This window comes from Acinonyx jubatus, chromosome E4 (genome assembly GCF_027475565.1).
Source record: "Acinonyx jubatus isolate Ajub_Pintada_27869175 chromosome E4, VMU_Ajub_asm_v1.0, whole genome shotgun sequence".
NCBI classification, from domain to species: Eukaryota; Metazoa; Chordata; class Mammalia; order Carnivora; family Felidae; genus Acinonyx; species Acinonyx jubatus.
This window is the reverse complement of record NC_069395.1, coordinates 42,468,480-42,488,838: the sequence shown is the minus strand read 5'-3', so window position 1 is coordinate 42,488,838 and position 20,359 is coordinate 42,468,480. Positions and strand designations below refer to the sequence as shown.

The 20,359-nt window shown below is 36.7% G+C and overlaps 2 long non-coding RNA genes across 2 annotated transcripts in view; one reads left to right on the top strand and one right to left on the bottom strand.

Moving 5' to 3' along the window:
• The window catches only part of LOC113603822 (uncharacterized), a 21,772-nt gene extending 12,298 nt beyond the window's left edge, over positions 1-9,474 (bottom strand). Inside the window, exon 1 of the long non-coding RNA XR_003425546.2 lies at positions 9,420-9,474. This is a non-coding gene — a long non-coding RNA (uncharacterized LOC113603822). The remainder of the gene's footprint in view (positions 1-9,419) is intronic.
• Positions 9,020-20,359, top strand: LOC113603823 (uncharacterized). The gene is made up of 3 exons (XR_003425547.2): positions 9,020-9,150; positions 9,416-9,550; positions 20,122-20,359. It is a non-coding gene; the product is annotated as an uncharacterized LOC113603823 (long non-coding RNA).

Below are 20,359 nucleotides of genomic sequence, written 5' to 3'. Positions count from 1 at the left end.
AGAACTTTAGGTAAATAAATTTCTGTTATTTAAGTCACTCAATTTGTGGTATTTTCTTATGGCAGCCCTAGCAAACTAATGGAACATTATAACTTACAAGGCAATTTTGTTATTTAAAATGAAAGGTATGATTTAAGCAGAGGATGAAAACCTTTCTTCCCTTAAAAAGGTAAAATGAAGAAACTAATCTTTTATTTAATAGAATATCCTTTTGTAGCTTAGTAGTAAAGTTAATTTTTTTACCTGATATCAGGAGAGATTTTGGTAGGTCAGTCTTATTGAGCCAAAGAAAACAATTCCCCTGTCCTCAGAATTGCATTTTATGATTTCCTAATTAAGGATGAGAAAGACAATTCTCAAGTTTCCTTCAGGGAAGATCAGTGCAATAAATATAATTAACTCTAACAGGTTTAATAATAAGCCACCAAATCTCATGAGCGTAATAGATTCAACCAGGGAATTATTGTAATACAGACTCAGTGGAATAATCACAAATTCAACTTAGGAACATCATGAATTACAAATATAGTGCAGGTATATTAAACTTTCCTGAAATTCAAAGTTTAAAGTTTAATTTTCTTAACAGAGATCTTAAGCCATGTTATTTTTGACGTTATTTATTATTGAAAAGAGAGGGGTGTGATAATGTATGCCCTTGGCTGTCCTAAGATAATATCAGCAAGGATAACAATGTCTTCCTACAAGCTCTTTATAGTACCCTGCTAGAGAGGAAATATGAAACTGAATAAAGCATAGAATATGAATATGGCCCAAGAGAGAACTTCTTAAAGGCCACTTGTAGAATTTTGCCATCACATACACAAGTTTTCTTGTTAGAAATGTGGTGGTCTCTCTAATTCTCAAAAGCACCCTGCTCTGATATTGTGAGTATTTTGAGGCTCTTGTCTCATATGTTCAGATCAGTGCCTGGGATATACATTGATGGATATTCAACTGATAAATGAGATAAACAGTGTAATTTCATTCCATCATTATCTGATCTCATAAACCCAGAGCAAGCTTATTCACAGTAAGAAATATACCTACCATCTGCAAACTCTTGATGATGATACCCAACCTGATATAATAGGTATGTAGATAATTGGCTAGATCAATGAAATATGATTTAAAGTACTTAGGTTTAAGTATTTTCAAGTCAAAATTTTAATGAAGGGTCATTCTACTGTTTTTTAGTTTATAGATTCTTAGAAATGAAAGAAAAAATTCTTGGAAGTCATCTTTAATCAACTTAATGAAGGAAACTCATATACATGCTCACCTAATTTCTTCCTAGACATTTCAAATGGTTTGAGTGATAGAAATATCACATATTCATTAGATAGTCTATCCTACCATCTGATTGTTCTAGTTATTAGAAATGCTTTCCCTAGAGTGAGCCCCAAATTGGCCTACAGTTATGTCTACTCTTAATTTTGTCTCAAGGAGATATAAGAAATTCATCTTAGAAATGACAACTCTTCAGATATCTAAAGAGAACAATCATGTTTCCACTAAATCTATTTCTAATTATAAAACAAACATACTTCTATATTTCAATAAATGCCAGGGATACAGTTAATTTTCAGTGATGGGGTTGGAGATAAGTAGGGGCTGGAGAGAATAATTTTATTATAGTTATAACCTCTAGTAACTTGTGTCTAAGCTAAGCTTCACATGCCAAGTCCAAGGAATATTTCAGCAACAAGGCACACAGAGAGTCAGTTGGGATGAAAGGAAGCTTCAGAGAACATATAGTAAAAAGGTCTTAGATAATTTGTTTCTTTGTTTTCCCAGATTCTGTTTTTTTATTCTTCTTCATATTATTTTCAAGATTTGAGGAATAGTTGACATATAACTTTGGGTAAGTTTACGGTGTACGATGTGATGATTTGATATATGTATATATTGCCAAATTATTGCCACAGTAAGGTTAATTAACCCACCTATTACCTCAAATAGTTACCTTTTTTGGTGTGTGTGGTAAGAACTTTTAACATTTGTTCTCTTAGCAACTTTCAAGCATACAATACAGTATTAACTACATTCACTATGCTATACATTAAATCTCCATTAGATGATTTTATAAATTGTTCATGTTGCCTGTAACCTTGTTCATAATTCTTCTATTTCTGACCTTTTAAATTATAGGTAAGGAAGATCGTTAATTAAGTAATTAAGAATAAAATGTGGTGAGATACCTTCATTCAGTCATGAATTCCTTCTCTCTGTGGTAAGCAGGATTTATACATTGCCTATCAATTCCATTCTACCCAAACTTGGTTTTATTAAGAATCCCCTGGATGGGGTGCCTGGGTGGCTCAGTCGGTTGAGCGTCCGACTTTGGCTCAGGTCATGATCTCACACTCTGTGAGTTCGAGCCCCACATTGGGCTCTGTGCTGATGGCTCAGAGCCTGGAGCCTACTTCAGATTCTGTGTCTCCCTCTCTCTCTGCCCCTCCCCTGCTCATGCTCTGTCTCTGTTTCAAAAATAAATAAAAACAGTAAGAAAAACATTCTTTTAAAAGAATCCCCTGGATAAAAGGATGTATCTTAGTTCAATTAATTAATACTTTCTATAAAATAATATTTCAATATTTTAAATTTGGGTGCCTATTCCTGAAAGATAAATACCTTGACAATGATAACTGGAATGATATTTCTATGTGAATTTAATAAGTAGAAATCATTTTTCACCGTTCTAATTTCCATTAATAGCAACCTCTCTTTGTATGCACACAGTATTAATCTCTCAAATCTCCAGATTTTAGGAATGAACATTTTACATCCATATTATATAATAAAGATATAAACAGACTACTATTCCACTATGTTTATTTTTGCATCGTGGGCATATGTTATCTTAGGCTACTAAGGCCACATAAAGGATGGGGACAGGGAAACAGTAGAAGGAAATTAAGGACACATTTCAGGTCACATAAAAATAACCCTATATTTGGGACGCCTGGGTGGCTCAATCAGTTTAGTGACCGACTCTTGGTTTTGGCTCAGGTCATGATCCAGAGTCATGGGATAAAACTCCAAGTTGGGCTCCCTGCTGAGTGTGGAGCCTGCCTAAGATTTTTCTCTCTTGGGGTGCCTGGGTGGCTCAGGGGGTTAAGCATCTGACTTCAGCTCAGGTCATGATCTCATGGTTCATGAGTTTGAGCTCTGTGCTCCCTCTCTCTTAAAAATAAGTGAACATTAAAAAAAGAAAAAAGAGAGATTCTCTGGGATGCCTGGATGGCTCAGTTGGTTAAGCATCTGACTTCAGCTCGTGTCATGACCTCGCAGTCCATGAGTTCTAGCCCCACGTCAGGCTCTGTGCTGACAGCTCGGGGCCTGGAGCCTGCTTCGGATTCTGTGTCTCCCTCTCTGCTCCTCACCTGCTTGTGCTCTATCTCTCTGTCTCTCAAAAATAAATAAACATTAAAAACTTTTTTTAATAAAAAAAGGATTCTCTCTCTCCCTATGCTCCTCTCCCCCCCCAAGAATAATTTTTTTTAATAAAAAAAATAACCCTATATTTTTTCTTATATTTCCCTTGTCTTTTGATGCTGGCTCAGCTTATCTACTGATGCTGTTTCTGCTCATTATTTTAGTCTGTCACATGTGTACAGCCACAAAGCATATAGTATAAACCATTATATTTCTCTCTTATTTGTGGTTATCCTTCTTTTACTAACCAGTCTCAGTCCTGGCCACTCTAAACCCACATAACTGTGTTGTGATTAGCATCAGAAAAATATATCCCAGCACCACCAATGTCTTTTGTGGAACATAGATTGCCAAAGTTTCAATTGTGTACAAATGATGATGATACTACTTGATGTGGTAGGGACATTCCCTCTGTTGGATGATCATTACAAAAACAAAATTATCCAGAAAGCAAAGGCAGAGAAAGAATAATAAGGGCCCAGAAAAAAATCCTCAAGTTATCAGATGCTTAAAGTTTTATGTTTTAGAACCCAGTTCCTTTTAAAGTATATCATTCCTAAGACCTAAAGAGGTATGTAAACATGACATATCAGTTTGAGTTCTAGGAATATATTTAAATCTCTTCTGAAATATATAAAGTTAATATACTTGAGAATAAAAATATATGCAACATTCAAAAGCACATACACACACCAAATCTGTGGGCTGAAAATTAACAGTGAAACCTTTGTTGGGTGATGGCCATGCTCTATGTCTTGATTGATATTTGGATTGCATAGGAATATTTGTTTCACAAAAATCACTGAGTGATACACTTCAATTTATACATTACATATAAATTTTACTTCAAAAGAAAAAAATCATAAGAAAATATAACCCCAGTTAGTGATATACATGCTGTAGTGTTTAGGGGTGACGTGCACTGATGCCTGCAGCTTACTTTAAAATACTTTAAAAAGTCATGTGGATTGTTGGGTGAATACATGGTTGCTTGCTTCCATTGAATAAAGCAAGTATTGTAGGGGTGTCTGGGTGGCTCATAGGTTGAGTGTCCGACTTCAGCTCAGGTCATGATCTCACAGTCTGTAGGTTTGAGCCCTGTGTCAAGCTCTGTGCTGACAGTTCAGAGCCTGGAGCTACTTCAGATTCTGTGTATTCCTCTCTTTCTGCCTCTCCTTCCCCTTGCTCATGCTCTGTCTCTCTCTCTCTTTCTCAAAAATAAACATTTAAAAAAAAATTTAAAAGCAAGTATTGTAAAATGTTAAAACATATAGTACACATCAGTTTAAATCAAATAGTATTTTATTAACCACACAATACATATTAAGTTGTCAACTAGAAGTTTGGACACTTCTTTACTGTTTAGTGCACAAATGACATTTATTTATAGACCCTATTTTGATTATCTCTTAACTTGTAAAATGTTGCCCATAATATGAAAGTTAGAAAAATGACTTTTAAGAGGTGCCTGGGTGGCTCAGTTGGTTGAGCGTCCAACTTTGGCTCAGGTCATGATCTCGCGGTTTGTGGGTTCAAGCCCCACATCGCGCTCTGTGCTGACAGCTCAGAGCCTGGAGCCTGCTTCAGATTGTCTCCCTCTCCCTCTTCCCCTCCCCTGCTCACACTCTATCTCTCTGTCTCAAAAATAAAAAACATTAAAAAAAGGAAAAATAACTTTTAAGTGTTTTTTAATCTAAAAAATGTGAAGAAACTATAATTAGTGGTTCTTCCCTTGGTTCGGACTATGTGGCAATAATGATCTCAAAATCTTAGTGGCTTATAACAAAGGTTTGTTTTTCATCTATAGTGGGGTCAGGATTGATTCAATATCTTCTTCACTGTAGAACCCATGATGAAAAAGCAGCCCTCATTTGAAACATAATAGTCTCATGTCAGAAGGAAAAAGAAACTGGTGGTGACTGACTATGGAATGGCTATTAAAGTTTCCATTCAGAAGCAGGACTATCATTTCCAGTTATATTTCAATGACCAAAGAAAGTCACATGACCATACCTGCTACAATGAGCAGAGACATTTCATCCTCCCATAGGCAGGGACCCATGGAAGAGGCAATGAATATTTTGAGCAAAAATACAGTCTATTGCAAAGTAATATAAATTTAAAGTTTCAGCAGAAATTTATTGAACTTCTGTGTGCTAGTACTTCTATAATTAAGGAAACATGTTCAAAAAATGTTTGCTGAGGAATGAATTTTTCTGTATTGTGTCTTTCAAAATTTATGAAAGAATCACAAATTATTCTATAGGGTCCAGGAAAAAAATGTAAATGACTAAGATAGCAGGGCCTGGAGTACATGCTTTATTATTATTATCATCTTGCATTCTAGCATGGCACATTGGTTACAAGTGTTGAGCTAATATTGATACATTATTATTAACTGAGGTCCATAGTTACATTAGCATTCATTTTTTTGTGTTGTACAGTCTCATGGGTTTTAACAAATGCATAATGTCATAGTATATCCAGTGCTTTAGTATCATACAGAATAGTTTCATTGACTTGAAAATCTCAGGCTCAATATATTCATCCCTGACGCCTCCCCCTGAATCTCTGGCAACCACTAATATTTTTACTGTCTCTATAGTTTTGCCTTTTCTAGACATCATACAGTTGGAATCATACAGTATGTATGTAGCTTTTTCAAATTGGCTTCTTCCACTTAGCAATATGCATTTTTTTTATTTTTTAAAATGTTTATTTATTTTTGAGAGAGAGAAAGAGAGCGCGAACTGGGGAGGGACAGAGAGAGACGGAGACACAGAATCCAAATCTGGCTCCAGGCTCTGAGCTGTGAGCACAGAGCCCAAGGCGGGGCTGGAACTCAGGAGCCTCGACATCATGACCTGAGCTGAAGTCGGACACTTAACCGACCTAGCCACCCAGGCGCCCCTAGCAGTATGTCTTTAAGGCTCCTCCATGTCTTTTCTTGGCTTGATAGCTCATTTCCTTTTATCACTGAATAATATTCCATTGTATTGATTACCAGAGTTTGTTAATCAATTAACTTACTGAAGGACATTTTGCTTGATGCTGGTTTGGGGGTAATTATGAATAAATCTGCTATAAACATTTCTGTAGACATGAGTTTTCAACTCATTTGGGTAAATACCTATGAGAATGATCGCTGGATCATATGGTAAGATTGTGTTTAAGTATTTATTTTCTTTTCTCATAAATCTGCAAGTTGGCTTGGGTTTAGTTGATCTTACATGTATGTGGCTGGGCCAAGCTGGACTCTCCTGGGTCCAGTTAGGTTTGGGTCCAAGCTAGGATAGGATTGGTCCCCTCCAGATATCTCTTTCTGGGATTAACAGCTATCCAGAACATGTTATCATGGCAACAGCGGAAACATAAGAGGTCAAGGTAAGCCACACGGACTTAAGGTCTCTGCTTATGTCATGATCATTAACAATCCATTGGCTAACAAATACATGGCCAAGACCAAAGCAAGTATGTCAGAGATGAATACTGTACTGATTTTGCTGGGAGACACTGCAAAGTTACTTTGTAGTGGAAAATCAGAAGGGAGTAAAGAATTGTGAACATTAGTTCCATCTATTACACTAGCCCATGTGGCTATAAGACCTAATTTCTTTGAGTCTCAGTTTCTTCATCTATAAAATATGAACAATTTCAAGTAACCACACAGAGTTATTGATATGACATTGTACATACAAATATTTCTAAATTTTATAAAGCTCTACGCATGTCAGGCATTATTAGAGAAAAAGGGTTGTTGCTATTAAAATGATTGCTTTCAGGGATTAGAGGCACAGAAGTCAATTGGTTTAGTTAACAACAGCAACAACAAAAAAAGACTTTAGATATCTTTCAAAAATAATCACACTAATGTGGGTTTCCTTACTGGATATTCCAATTGACTGTTTAATAATATTTACACTAGAGATTAAAAAAGAAATGGAGACAAAAGGGGAAGGGAAATGTTAGAATTTTGCATTTTAAACACTAAGGATATCAAACTGGTATTATCTGCTCCTTACAATGTGGCATTTATTAACTTTAGTACATGTTCTATCAATATTTTTTCTAAGAAAGAATGATTTCACTGAACCATTCTCAACTACCTCCCCTTTCCTTTTCATCAATCTACTTGAGCTGGTATCAAGATCCTTTCAGTGTTTCCCAACCAGAGCATCCATCAAGATTCAGTCTCTAAATCAGTTTTATTTCTATCTACTCACCTATATATCTCTTAGTACAAACATCAATCTATTCATTTGTTTATCTATCCCTTCACTCCCACATGTATGTCCATCCTTCCAGCTATCCCTTCACCTGTACATCCATCCATCATCTGTCCATCCATCCATCCATATCTATACAATATCCACTGCTACTGAGCCAGACATAGGAATACCAAGATAAAGATACTGCCCTAGCAATCCGGTACAGAAACTGGTAAGAAAAATTACATCACAATGTGACAAGCACCATCAGAGATAAGTATCACAGAGCACTGTGGTGGTAGAGGAAACTCCTGTACTTGGAGAAAAGAGATACTGGAATTTTCTAGGTGAGGTGACATATTTGCTGAATTTTGAGGCAAAAATAGTGAAGGAGCAGTATAGGAAATAGAAGAAAATGAGATGAGTTTGGAGAAACTGTATAGTTTGGCCTGGCTAGAATGTAGAATGAATAAATCAGAGACGACTCTAAAAAGGTGGACACAGATGAGATGGCAGATGGTCTTTCTTCAGTTCTGGTTTAAAATCTTACGAAGAAAGCTGCTGGATTTCTGTCCACCTACATATTTTATTATCTTGGTTAGGTGTACTTTTTTTCAAAGGTACACTATTCTAGTTTCCCCAATTTTCAACTGAGGATGTGGAGACCTCATCTCAGATATATTTTGACAATTTTAAAAGCATCTTAAACAGCAACCTAACTAATGCAAGAGGAGGCAGGTATCATTAGTTCTTTCAAAGAAAATAAAATGCTGGGTAATTGTTACTCATCTAATTCTTCCTCTCCCACAACTTTTGCTTCTATATACTTTGCATTTATTAGTAACAGTATTCGTGCATCTGCAAGGGTGAAAAAAATCACCCTAGTTCGAACTAATACTTGAAGAAATTATAATCAACTATACATCTCTAACTGGTAGCATTAACATCCAAGCTGTGCTGTATCATTCTTTGGCATCAGTGGACTGCTTCTAAGTTGTTTAGGAGGTTTCCTGAATAAATCAAGGACTAGATGATGTGGCAGGGTGGGATGAGGGAACAGAGAAAGAAAAGTTAAGTGTAATAATGGAGTCCTGGCTTCTGAAAGGTTTCTTTCTCCCTGCTCATGAAGAATTATCTTCCCTCCTGTCCCTGCGTTGACTCCACGAATTCGGCTTCCCAATTAACAACTTATTCTGCACCTGCCGCCTGAGCCACCCAAGGAGGATGTCACTTAGCTACGCTCCAGGTGCAGCCCCTGCCCGCCCCCGCAGGCTGTGACTCTCTCATTCCAGCTCACTGGCTCTCTCTGCCCAGCAAGGACAGCCATTTCTACTCCGCCCATCCCCACGGAGCCAATAAACAGTGTTCTTGGCCCCGCCCCTGGTCCTGACAGATAAGCCTCCCAGCCAACCAGGCTTCGAATCTTCTTCCTCTAAGGCACGCCCACTCTCTCGTTCCCCTTCTTTCCCCAGCACTGAGACCCACCTACAGTCTGCAACAGAGAAAAGTGAGCTAGTGGAAAGTTACCTGCCCTTTCATCCAAGGAACATTTATTGAGCGCCTGTTGATGCCAAGTCTGAGTGGGGAGGGGGCTGGGTGTGAGTTGGGTGTGGGGAGATGGGGTGAGGAGTAGAGGGAACATGTTTTTCCCAACTTCAGTACTTAGAGCAAGAGGAGAGAAGTAAACAAGGGAGTAGCTGTTACATAAGGAAAGTGCTGGAGGCTCTCAGTAAATATCAAGTACAATAGTCCCCCCTTACTTTTGGTTTCAGTTACCTGCTCTCAACCACAGTCCAGAGGCAGATGATCCACTTTCTGACCTATCATCAGAAGGGCATAGTAGCTTAATGCTAGGTCATAATGCCTACCTCATTCACCTCACTTTGTGCATCACCACAGGAAGAAGGGTGAGTAGAGTGCAAAAAAATATTTTGAGAGTGAGAATAATATTCATATATTTTATTACGGTGTATTATTATAATTATTCTAATTTATTATGAGTTGTTAAGTTCTTACTGTGACTAATTTATAAATTGAACTTTACAATAGGTATGCATGTATCGGGGGGAAAAAAACAGTATATACAGGGTCCAGTACTACCTATGGCTTCAGGAATCCACCAGGAGTTTTGGAACGTATCCTGCAGAGATAAGGAGGGACTACTACAATCTTGCTAGACTAGTAAGTTAGGGAAGGTTCCTGTAGGAACCATCATTTGATGTGAGACCTGAAGAATGAAGGAGCTAGCTGGGCAAAAGGAGGTAAGGAACTGAGGAGAGAGAAGAGGGGACAGAGCTCCAGTAAGAGAAACAGTATGAGGGAATGCTTCTGTGGAGAGAGATCACAATAAGTTCCAAACACTCAAACACCAGTTTGGGTGGAACATGGGATAGTCCAGCAAGAAAAAAATGGAGGTGGACAGGAAACCAGAAATCAGTTTCTGGAGAACTCTGTAAGACACGGACTACACTTTATCCTAACAAAAAGCTATCAGAGGTTTTTGAAGTAGCAAGGTGTCATGATTAGATCTAAAATTTACGAAGATCACTCTGATGATGGTGTGGAGAATGTATTGAAAGGCAAGACTAAAGGAAGAAAATCAGTTAGTAGGTTGGTGTTGATCCAGTAATGTGAACTAGGATGGTAGCAGTGGGGATGAAGAGATACAGATGGATTTGAGAGATACTTTGGACACAGAATTAACAAAACTTGGATGGAGTGGCAGGTAATTGAAGATGAAGAGTCAAGGATGACTGATTTCTGGCATCAGCAACTAGATGGATAGTGATCATAAAAGTTATCTCTTTCTCTCTTCTCCATGCCTTCACCACTTTTAAAGCCATTATCTATAGCTATTATCTACTCCCTTTAGTGATTCTCATTTGTGTAGAGACTTGATTGCCTTCCCAGATTATAAATTCCTTGAAGATATGGACACCATCTTTTTCAGGTTTTCTTTCGCCTAGACTGCATCACAAAGGATCCATTTGAATGATCAAATGAATGAATGAACTCAAGGTTTTGAGCCTCAAAACCAGAAGAATCAAAGTTGCCAGGGCCCAAACTATAGATGAACTTGAAGCTCTGAAAATTAATAGGCTTGTGGACCAAGAAGAGTATCAGCCAAGGCCTGAACTTTGAGAAATATACCATTTACATAAAGGATTAGATTACTAAATATTTTAGGCTTTGTGGGCCTAACTCTGTCACAGCTACTCAACTCTCTAAAGTAACACAAAAGTAGCCATTGACCATACATAAACAAATAGACATGGCTGTCTTTCAATAAAACTTTATTTACAAACACATGGGCTCAAATTTGGGGCCCATGGCTCATAGTTTGCTGACCCCTTTTCTAGATCATAATTTGTAGATTTGAGTGCTGCTTTGGGATAAGGAGTTGGCTTTGTAGTACAAACAACCTTAGAAAATCACAGAAGTGGCCTCAAGTCCCCTCCCCCTAAGTATCTTTGTGCCTGGTACAATGCCAAATATATAGTAAGTGTCTAGTAAATATTGAATCAAGGTCACCTGCAAATGCAATATTAAAGAATCACAGAACCTGGTAAGATCTCTCCACCAAAAGCTCTTGGCAAATAACAAGGAATCAAATGGTAACAACCAAAGTTATCATTTTGATATCTGGCTTTTATTCTTCTTTACTTTTCTCATATACTGTGTGTCAGATATTGTGCTAGGTTTTTTTAATATATATATTCACACAGGATTCTCATAACAACCTTGAAAGGAGGGTACTTTTATTCCCACCTAAAGAATGAAGATAATAAATGCTATGCTTTGCATTATGCTCCCTCCCCCCCCACCAATGATATGTTGAAGTCTTAACCCTTGTTACCTTAGAATATAATTTTATATTTGGAAATAGGGTTATTGCAGCTGTAATGATTTAAGTTAAGCTGAAGCCATACTGGAGTAGAGTGGGCTCCTAATGCAACATGACTGATGTCTTTATAAGAAGACAACTATGTGAAGACACAGAGACAAGGATAATGCCACATGAAGACAGACAATTGGAATGATGCTTCTACAAGCCAAGGGACACCTGGGGCTACTAGAAGTTAGAAGAAGGCTTGGAACAGATCTTTCCTTGGGGCCTTCAGGAAAGCTTGACCCTGCTGAAAACTTAGTTTTGAACTTCTAGCCTCCAGAATTGTGAGACAATAAATTTCTGTTCTTTTTATGCCACCCAATTTTTGGTACGTTCTTATGGCCTAAGAAACTAACATACTGAGACTTTTAAGGAAGTTTTCACTTGTCCAAGATCACCCAGATAGTCTGAGACAGAGTGAATATTCAAACCTATGGTTGCCTTTTTCCCAAATCCATGTTCTTTTGCTTATACTGAGATGAATCAATCTTTGATCCTACTTTATAATGATAAAATGATATAACATAAAATGTTGATATACACCAGAAAAGTGGGTCTCTCTTCTCACTCTACACTATTTCCTATGGATGATATCTGTCTGTCTGTCATTATCTATCTATCTATCTATCTATCTATCATCATCATCTAACTACTGATTGATTTTTCTCTACCAACACTATCTTTAAAAAGAATGTTTCTAATACTTTTATAATCACAAGCTATAAATTCTACTTTTCACTCCCTTCTTGCCTCACCCTATTAATTTTTTGTACTATGTTTAAGTAAACCATCTTAATCTATTTGTGCATTTAAAAAATTTATCTATGCATATGTCTTTTAAAAAAGCTTCTCCAGCACATACCTTAATGAAGATTTTTATTATATAGTTAATAAATATCTCTAGGTGATATTTCTGGGAAATGAGGAAATGGAAGGTGAGAAAAAGTAAATATTTTGCACCTTTTAAAAATATTATCTCCAATCCTCATTCCAATCCCAAGAGGCAAGCGTTTTTAACTCTATTTTTGGAAGAAGAAATTCAGGCTCAGAGAAGGTTAAGAAACTAGTTTCAGATCAAAGCTAGTATGTGGCAGAGCCAACATTCCTCCCAGGTCTGTCTGGCAGGCTGCAAAGACCACACTGTCCTCAGTTTATGTTAGCCACATGTATTATTCTCCCCTCTTTCCCTCGCCATCTTCATGACACTATTTCCAAACTAACACTACCTTTCCCCATTTCCTTCACAAAGATTCATTTTCCATATTCACTTATATCACTAAACCCTTGTCGCTCCTTGCTTAAATTGGCCAGGACTAATATTGTGAAATATGTAGAAGTCCTCTCAGGGATCTCCTTATCTTTTGATTGTTTGGCAAACGTTAGCAAGGCCTTGTTCAGTATCTTGGAAGTTGACAAACACACCCAGCATTTTCTCTTCTCTTACATTCTTAGAGACTAAGGTGCTTTTCTCCTATATGAGAGGCCCACCCTCTGGTCCATTGGTCCCATCCCATTTAGTCTCTTTAGGGATATTCCTGGGTCTCAGATCTGTATCTTAATCACCCCCTCCTCCCCTGCTGTTTTCTCTCTGCTTACGAATAGTCATTCTTAAAAAAAAAAGTCCTTCCTTTATTCTGTCCACTCCTCAAGTCACCACCAAATGGCTCTCTTTCAATCTATTTCTTCCAGCCCTTAAAAGGAATGTGTAGTCTACAGTTTCGACTCCATTTCTTCTTCAACTAGCCTACATTGGTCATATTTTGCCCCCATCTTCCACTGAAGGTGCTCTAAGACTACATGAAAGCCTCTTAAATATCAAAGCCACTGCATGCTTTGAGGCCATTATCCTACTCCATTTTTCTGCTGCATTTAAAGTTTTTACTATCTCATTCTGCTTAAAACTCTTCCCTCTTTTGGTTTATGGAAGATTGCATCCACCTATGCTCCTCTTGATTTTCTTCTTCCTCTGCCTTCTAACACGGCCCGCACTGTTTGTCTCTCATTTCATGCTTTCCTGAGAATCCTTCCACTCCGATAGCTTCAACCAACACCTTTACTCAGAGCTGTTCATCCGAATTATATAGCTGATCCTGTCCTCACCCGACCTCCCCTTCAATATTTTCAAAGGACTTTTTCTTAACATGAGTTTTGAAGAAAAAGTAAAAATTTGCTATCAGACTCACAAAGTAGAGAGAGAGAGTATTCTGAGCAGGCAGATGCAAATCATATGCAAAAATAAAAAGATATGAAAGATTAGTGCAGATTGAGAGGGATGTAATCAGTGTAGTTGAGCTACAGTGTGAAGTGCAAGTGGTGGGCCAAAGGCAGATAGTCAGGGGTCAGATGATATTAGATTTTAGCCTGTGTATGCATGGTGCACCACTGTGGAATTTGACATGGAAAGTGACTACCATGATGGCTCTGAATTCTAGAAAGTTCACTACGTTAGGAGGGTGAAGAAAGGCTGAGACTAGAGGAAGGAGACCAATGAGGTTGTATCAATAATCCAGGTGACAGATGATGATGGAGTGAACTAGGACAATAGAAATGGCTTGGAGAGTGGGGACAACAGGATGAAGAGAATCAAGAGAATTTCGTGATTAATCAAGTAAAAGTGTACATACGAAGATGGACTCTAGGATGATGGGGTTTCTAGTTCGGGTAACTAGGTAGATGAAAAGCTATTCAGCATAATGGATGATAGGAAGTGAAGTAGATTTACTGGTCAACATTCATTCATTCACTCACCAAACAGATATTTCCTGAATGATTTCTATGTTGGGCACAAGTTTGAGATGCCTTAAAATATTCAGGTTTGAGATGTTTAGCAAACTCGTAGAGAAAGGCACCTAAAACTCAGAAGAGGCACCTAAAAGACACCTAAAACTCTGCATTGTGTTGGTGTTATTAACAACATGTGATATATGTTCTTGTGGGCAAATTTTTGCCCAGATGTTCAATTAACTATATTGTGCAGAAGGTATTATTGAAATGAGAACTAGTTCAAATGTCTAATAATCCAATACCATGTTACTGATATTACTTTCTTAAATAATATCCTTTAAATTTGTGTTCTTGTACAATTAACATAATTTTTTTTTCCAAAAAGAACAAATGTGCAACTGCATAATTGAGTAGTATATGACTGGTTTATGAAAAACTGACATAGAATAAAAGGTTAAAAAATCCTCTTCATAAGCATTTTTATTACCCCTGAAGGAACTGCTACCTTCACCATCTTTAGGAGTGTACTTTGAATTTACAACATTTTATATATATATAATACTTATTCATTGTTGATAGCTTTATGAATACTTACATTCCTTTTTGGGAAACGGGAAAAATATACAAAGAACTTAAATATATGTATACTTTTTGATCCAATAACCAACTTCTGGAAATTCAACTGTTCTAAATAATCCAAGCAATGAAAAAAGCTATATGCATGATGATGTTTATCGCAAGTTTATTTTTATTTTTTGAAGCAAAGGAAGCAATCTTGACATCCAAGTTCATCTATATGTATTCATTAAAATTATGGTTAGGAAAATTATAGAAAGATATGGAAAATGTGTATTATAGAATGATAAGAGAAAAAGCAGAAAAATTTTTAAGTAGATTATAATTGCAATTATATATACATATATATATATGTATATATATATGAAAAATAATGGGAGTAAATTTGCCAAAATACCAACAATAGTTATATTTGAATGGGGAAATTAAGGATTATTATTTTTAGTTTTCAAATTATCTATGTATCAGAGATTGATCATTTTTGTTTTCCCAGAAACCACTGGCCCCTTTTTTGGTAAAAGTGCCCTGACTTTCCCTAGGGAATTGATAGTTCCTTCTCTGAGTTCAGGTGGTTTTAGTGAGGTTGATGCCACCCCTGCCAGGCTCATTAGAGGCAATTAGGTCATTAGAGGCAATTAGAGCCAATTCTAGGAAGTTTATTGGAACTTTTGGAAATGATGCAGGTTCTTTCCACTGTGACTTGCTAAGAAGATAGGATATAAGTCTGGAGCTTCAGGCAGCACTATTGTCATCATGGGGGTAGAATCCATCTGTGAAAAGAGCCAAGACAGAGCAAAGCAGAGATGAGATGGAAGGAGACTGAAGCCTGGGAACATTGTTTGAGCCTCTGGAGGTAGTCATGTCTAATGTAAAACTACTCCTGGACTTTTCAATTACACGAGCTCACAATTTTTTTTTTTTTGTAAGCCAGATTTATTTTTTTGTCTTTTAGTTTACAACAGAAAGAGCCTTCAATCACTAATAATCAGATCATACTCATTTTATGTTTTTTTTATTAAATTTTTTTAATGTTTATTATTGAGAGAAAGACACAGAGTGTGAACAGGGGAGGGGTAGAGAGAGGGGGAGACACAGAATCTGAAGCAGGCTCCAGGCTCTGAGCTGTCAGCACAGAGCCCAACGTGGGGCTCGAACTCACAGACCACGAGATCATGACCTGAGCCGAAGTTGGTCACCTAACCAACTGAGCCATCCAGGCGCCCCCCCCTTTTTTAAATTGTGTTTAAAAAATGTGTTTTTTAAAAAATCATATGCATCAATACACATTCCTGAAGCATTCTAAATAAGAATTCTGAAGTTTGAATTCATTTATTGAGCTGTACTAGAAGCATGGATGAAATATTGATATTAATTTCAAGATTCCAGAAAAAAGATCTTGACTTTGCCCAATCACATTGCCCTCCTAAAGTTACTAAAGTATTTAAACAGAGGGAAGAAATACAAATGGACTTATTAGAAATTGGGCTAGTGTTTGTAATTCCTGGCAATAGACATCTCTTTGTCTCTCTGGCACACTTCCCCTCCTAACAGCATCTCCTACTGTTTTTTTGGGAACTACTTCCCCTTCCAACTCTCCCAGGGGATCAGATTATCTAAATTAGGCCATTGGGGCCCTTTTGGGATTTTTTTGAATACAAATTAAGGAAAGAGATTCTTTTTTTTTTTCCTCCAGAGGGAAAGCTGAAAGATGCAGGTGTTCAGATTCTAGCTTACAGAAGATGCTGGTCTGAGAGAAAGAAGCCAATTTGCTGAGGAAAGCAGGGGCAAAAGACAGTCCAGAAGGCATATTTATCCAGTTATAGTCACCCCCAAGGATAAAATAGCTACATTCCTGCCCTTCCATAGTTTGATTGTATAAGGCAATAAATTCTTTTTCTTCCCCTAAGCTACTTTCCACTGGATTTACTCATTTGCATCAGAGAGTCCTGACTAAAATTATCTCCAGTGCCATGCCCTAATGACCTAGGTAGGGTCCTGTGGCCAAGCCTAAAGGCCACTGTAGATCTGTCCTTTCCCTAAATCCAAATCTTGGGACTTGCCAACTTCTAGTCAATGGCATGTTGCTGGAGACAAAGCCACCAAGCCAAGGATATGCACTTAGGAATATGTCTGTCTTAGTGTTTTGGGGCTGCTATAACAGAATACTCTAGACTGAATGACAGCAGAAACTTATTTCTCACAGTTTGGGAAGGTTGGAAGTTCTAATATCAAGGTGCCAGCAGATCTGATGTCTGGTGAAGACCTGCTTCCTGGATTATAGATGGCCTTTTTTCACTGTGTCCTCCCATGTCACGAGGGAGCTCTCTGTTGTCTCTAAGAGCACTAATCCCATTCATGAGGGGTCCACCCTCATGATCTTTCCAATGGCCTCACTTCCAAATACCCTTATATTGGGGATTAGATTTCAACATATGTATTTGGGGAGGGAGCATGAACATTCAGTCTATATCAGTATGAATGACAAAGACAGAAGATAATGCAACATGACAGGACATATTTCCAATAGGGAAGCCCTCAGTCAATGTGCCCACTTAGTTGAATAGAAGGAGTGGGAGGGAGGGAGGGGGAGAGAGAGAGACAGAGAGAGAGGTTAAGACCAGTCAGCTGTGAAGAGGCAGATTCTTAGCTATAAAGAAGAAGGAACTAGAGATACCAGAAGGCTGACTGTGGTTTAATTTACCCAACCATCTACATGGCACTAATAAATGGAAGAAACAACAACTAGGAAATATGGTTCAGTCAATGACTTGGAACCCAACTGGATTAACAATTCTTTCTCCTCTGGGAAAGGTAGAAAGGAAAAAAAAAGTGATAGAAGAGAGGAGACAAAGGTAGAGAATCTGATGGAGGTTGCCTTCCACCTAGTCATGTGGCTGTTAAGCACTTGAGATGTGGCTAATACAACTGAGGGATTGAATTTTTAAACTTGCTTAATTTTAATTTTAAAACTGCAGTAGTGTAAAATATTTCTCCATTAAGCACAGCTTTATTGTTTTGGTAGGATCATATTTCACTTTAACCACTGTGTTGTCTCAGATTTTATTACCATAGTATAGTGTGTGTGTTAGGCCTGTGTGTCATTTCTAGTATTACACATAAACACATCACTGATCTAATCAGTGTCAACCTACTGATTCCATTTGAATGATATTTTTTTCTAATTTTTTTAATGTTTTATTTATTTTTGAGAAAGAGAGAGAAAGAGAGAGAGAGAGCGCACAGGAGGGACAGAGAGAGAGAGAGAGGGAGACACAGAATCCAAAAATAGGTTCCAGGCTCTGAGCTAGCTGTCAGCACAGAGCCCGACACGAGGCTGGAACCCACGAACCGCAAGATCGTGACCTGAGCCGAAGTCAGATGATTAACTGACGGAGCCACCCAGGCGCCCCTGAATGATATTTTTTCTAGGCACCAATGTAATGTAATGCATTTATCTGAATATTTTATGCAGGCAGTTTGGGTTATAGTGGTACCTATGTAAATTATAACTGGTAACTAAATTGAAACACATTATTGTAATTATAATACAATTCAATTATTTTTCCAGATTAAAAAAATAAGGATGGATGGATTTTTAAATTTAAAACAAGGGCGTAATACTGATGTAGAATCAAATGAAAATGCAAACACTAGTGCTATGCCCAGAAAAGTAAAGAAAAAAGATAGATCGAAAGAAGGAAAGCTGCAAATTTCACACTGAATTGCAATTTGCTGTTACAAAAACCAAAAAAACCAAAAAACTTTGTCACATAAAAAGCATTTTAAAGATAAGAAAATGGACATGGTCAACAAATAAATAGTACATTTGATCAATAGTCAAAAGAAGATCAATGAAGTTAATTGCCTGAAAACCATGATTAAATGACCAACAAAACATTCTTAAATGATTTTTAGCAAGATCTGAGTTTGTAACATTGTTCAGCTATAAAACAACTTGAATTCTTGTGTGCACCTGCACACATGAACATTTTAGATGGAGAGATGGTATAAAAAGTTATGTGTTTTAGAAATCTTGTTAGAAAATTATGAAGAAAAGACTAAAACATGTATTTTCCAAAAAGCGAAATATCTCTAGTTAAAGCCACCAAATAATTTTTCATAGCATACGAGAACTTTCTAACAACATCAAAGATCAACTGATTCAAATTTTAAAAATTGCTAATGAGAAACTCATTTTTTTGTTCCTTTTTAATATATATTGAAAATACTTGTGCCTAGTTTTCAGAAGCACAGTATGAAGTATCATGGATACAGTTAAAATTTTTCAGTATATATGTGCAAATGAACATGAATCATTGTTGGTTTATGAAATGGTGAAAGAAGTAGGAGACAATAAATTTAATAACTTTGTGTTCTTTTCATTTTGGTTGAATAGTAGAAGAGTTTTATAAAGATTTGTTGTGCGATTAACTAAATTTTTTGGAAACAGAAGTAATGCTTGCTAAATATTTAGTGATCAAAGATGAAAATGTCAGTGTGTTACTGACTTATGATTTCTCACTATCATGTTTCTCAAGGAACACCTAAATTTGAAGCTCTAAGGGGGGAGAAAAGTTATATGAGACCTATAAATCTGCAAGCATTTATGTTGAAATTGAACATTTTCGTGATATAAATCAATCCTAATAACTTGTATACTTTCTCTAATATGGACCAAAATGTATAAGGTTTTATTCATGATTGGCAGCATTACACAAATTAGCTGGATAAACTGCAAGAAAATTTTGAATAACAGTTTAATATTTATAAACTTAGAGTTACTTTCAATTTATATAAAATCCTTTGGAATTTGATACTAATCGTACAAGAGTTAGTGAGTTTATTTAACTTGGACAAACATGATTTTGAACCTGAAATATATTTGTTTTAAAGTCAAAGAAATTCTTCTATAAAAGATGAACCAGTTTTAGAAATGTGAATGGAGATATTAAAGGGATTGATATTTTGACAGTTGACCCAGTTATTGCAAAACTCTTCAACATGTCTGGATAGAACAACTTGGGTATATAAATATGCTTTTTCCATTATGAAACTCAACCACAGATCAAGTTATTTCTGAGGAAAATTTTGCATCTGCATTGAGATGTGGTATACCTGCAGAATACACATCAGATTTCAAAAACTTAGTATGACAAAAGGAATGGAAAATACTCAATAATTTCATATTGATTGCATATTGAAATGATAACATTAGAAATATATTAGATAAATAAAGCATTATTGAAATTAATTTATACCTCTTTTTACTTTTTTTGATCTGACTACTAGAAAATTTAAAGTTTATTATGTGGATTGCATTAAACTCCTACTGGAAGCACTGGTCTAGAATGTGAAGCGTGTGGATGGATGACTGTTCCTTCCATGGTTGGCCAGCTCTTGGAGGATGGAAACCACAGATTGCTGATCATTTGCTTCCTGTACATTACTTTGATGTAAAGGTATTACATGAAAGAATACTTTTCATGTAGTAAATAATCAATAAATGTGCTTGCTAAATTTAATTTAA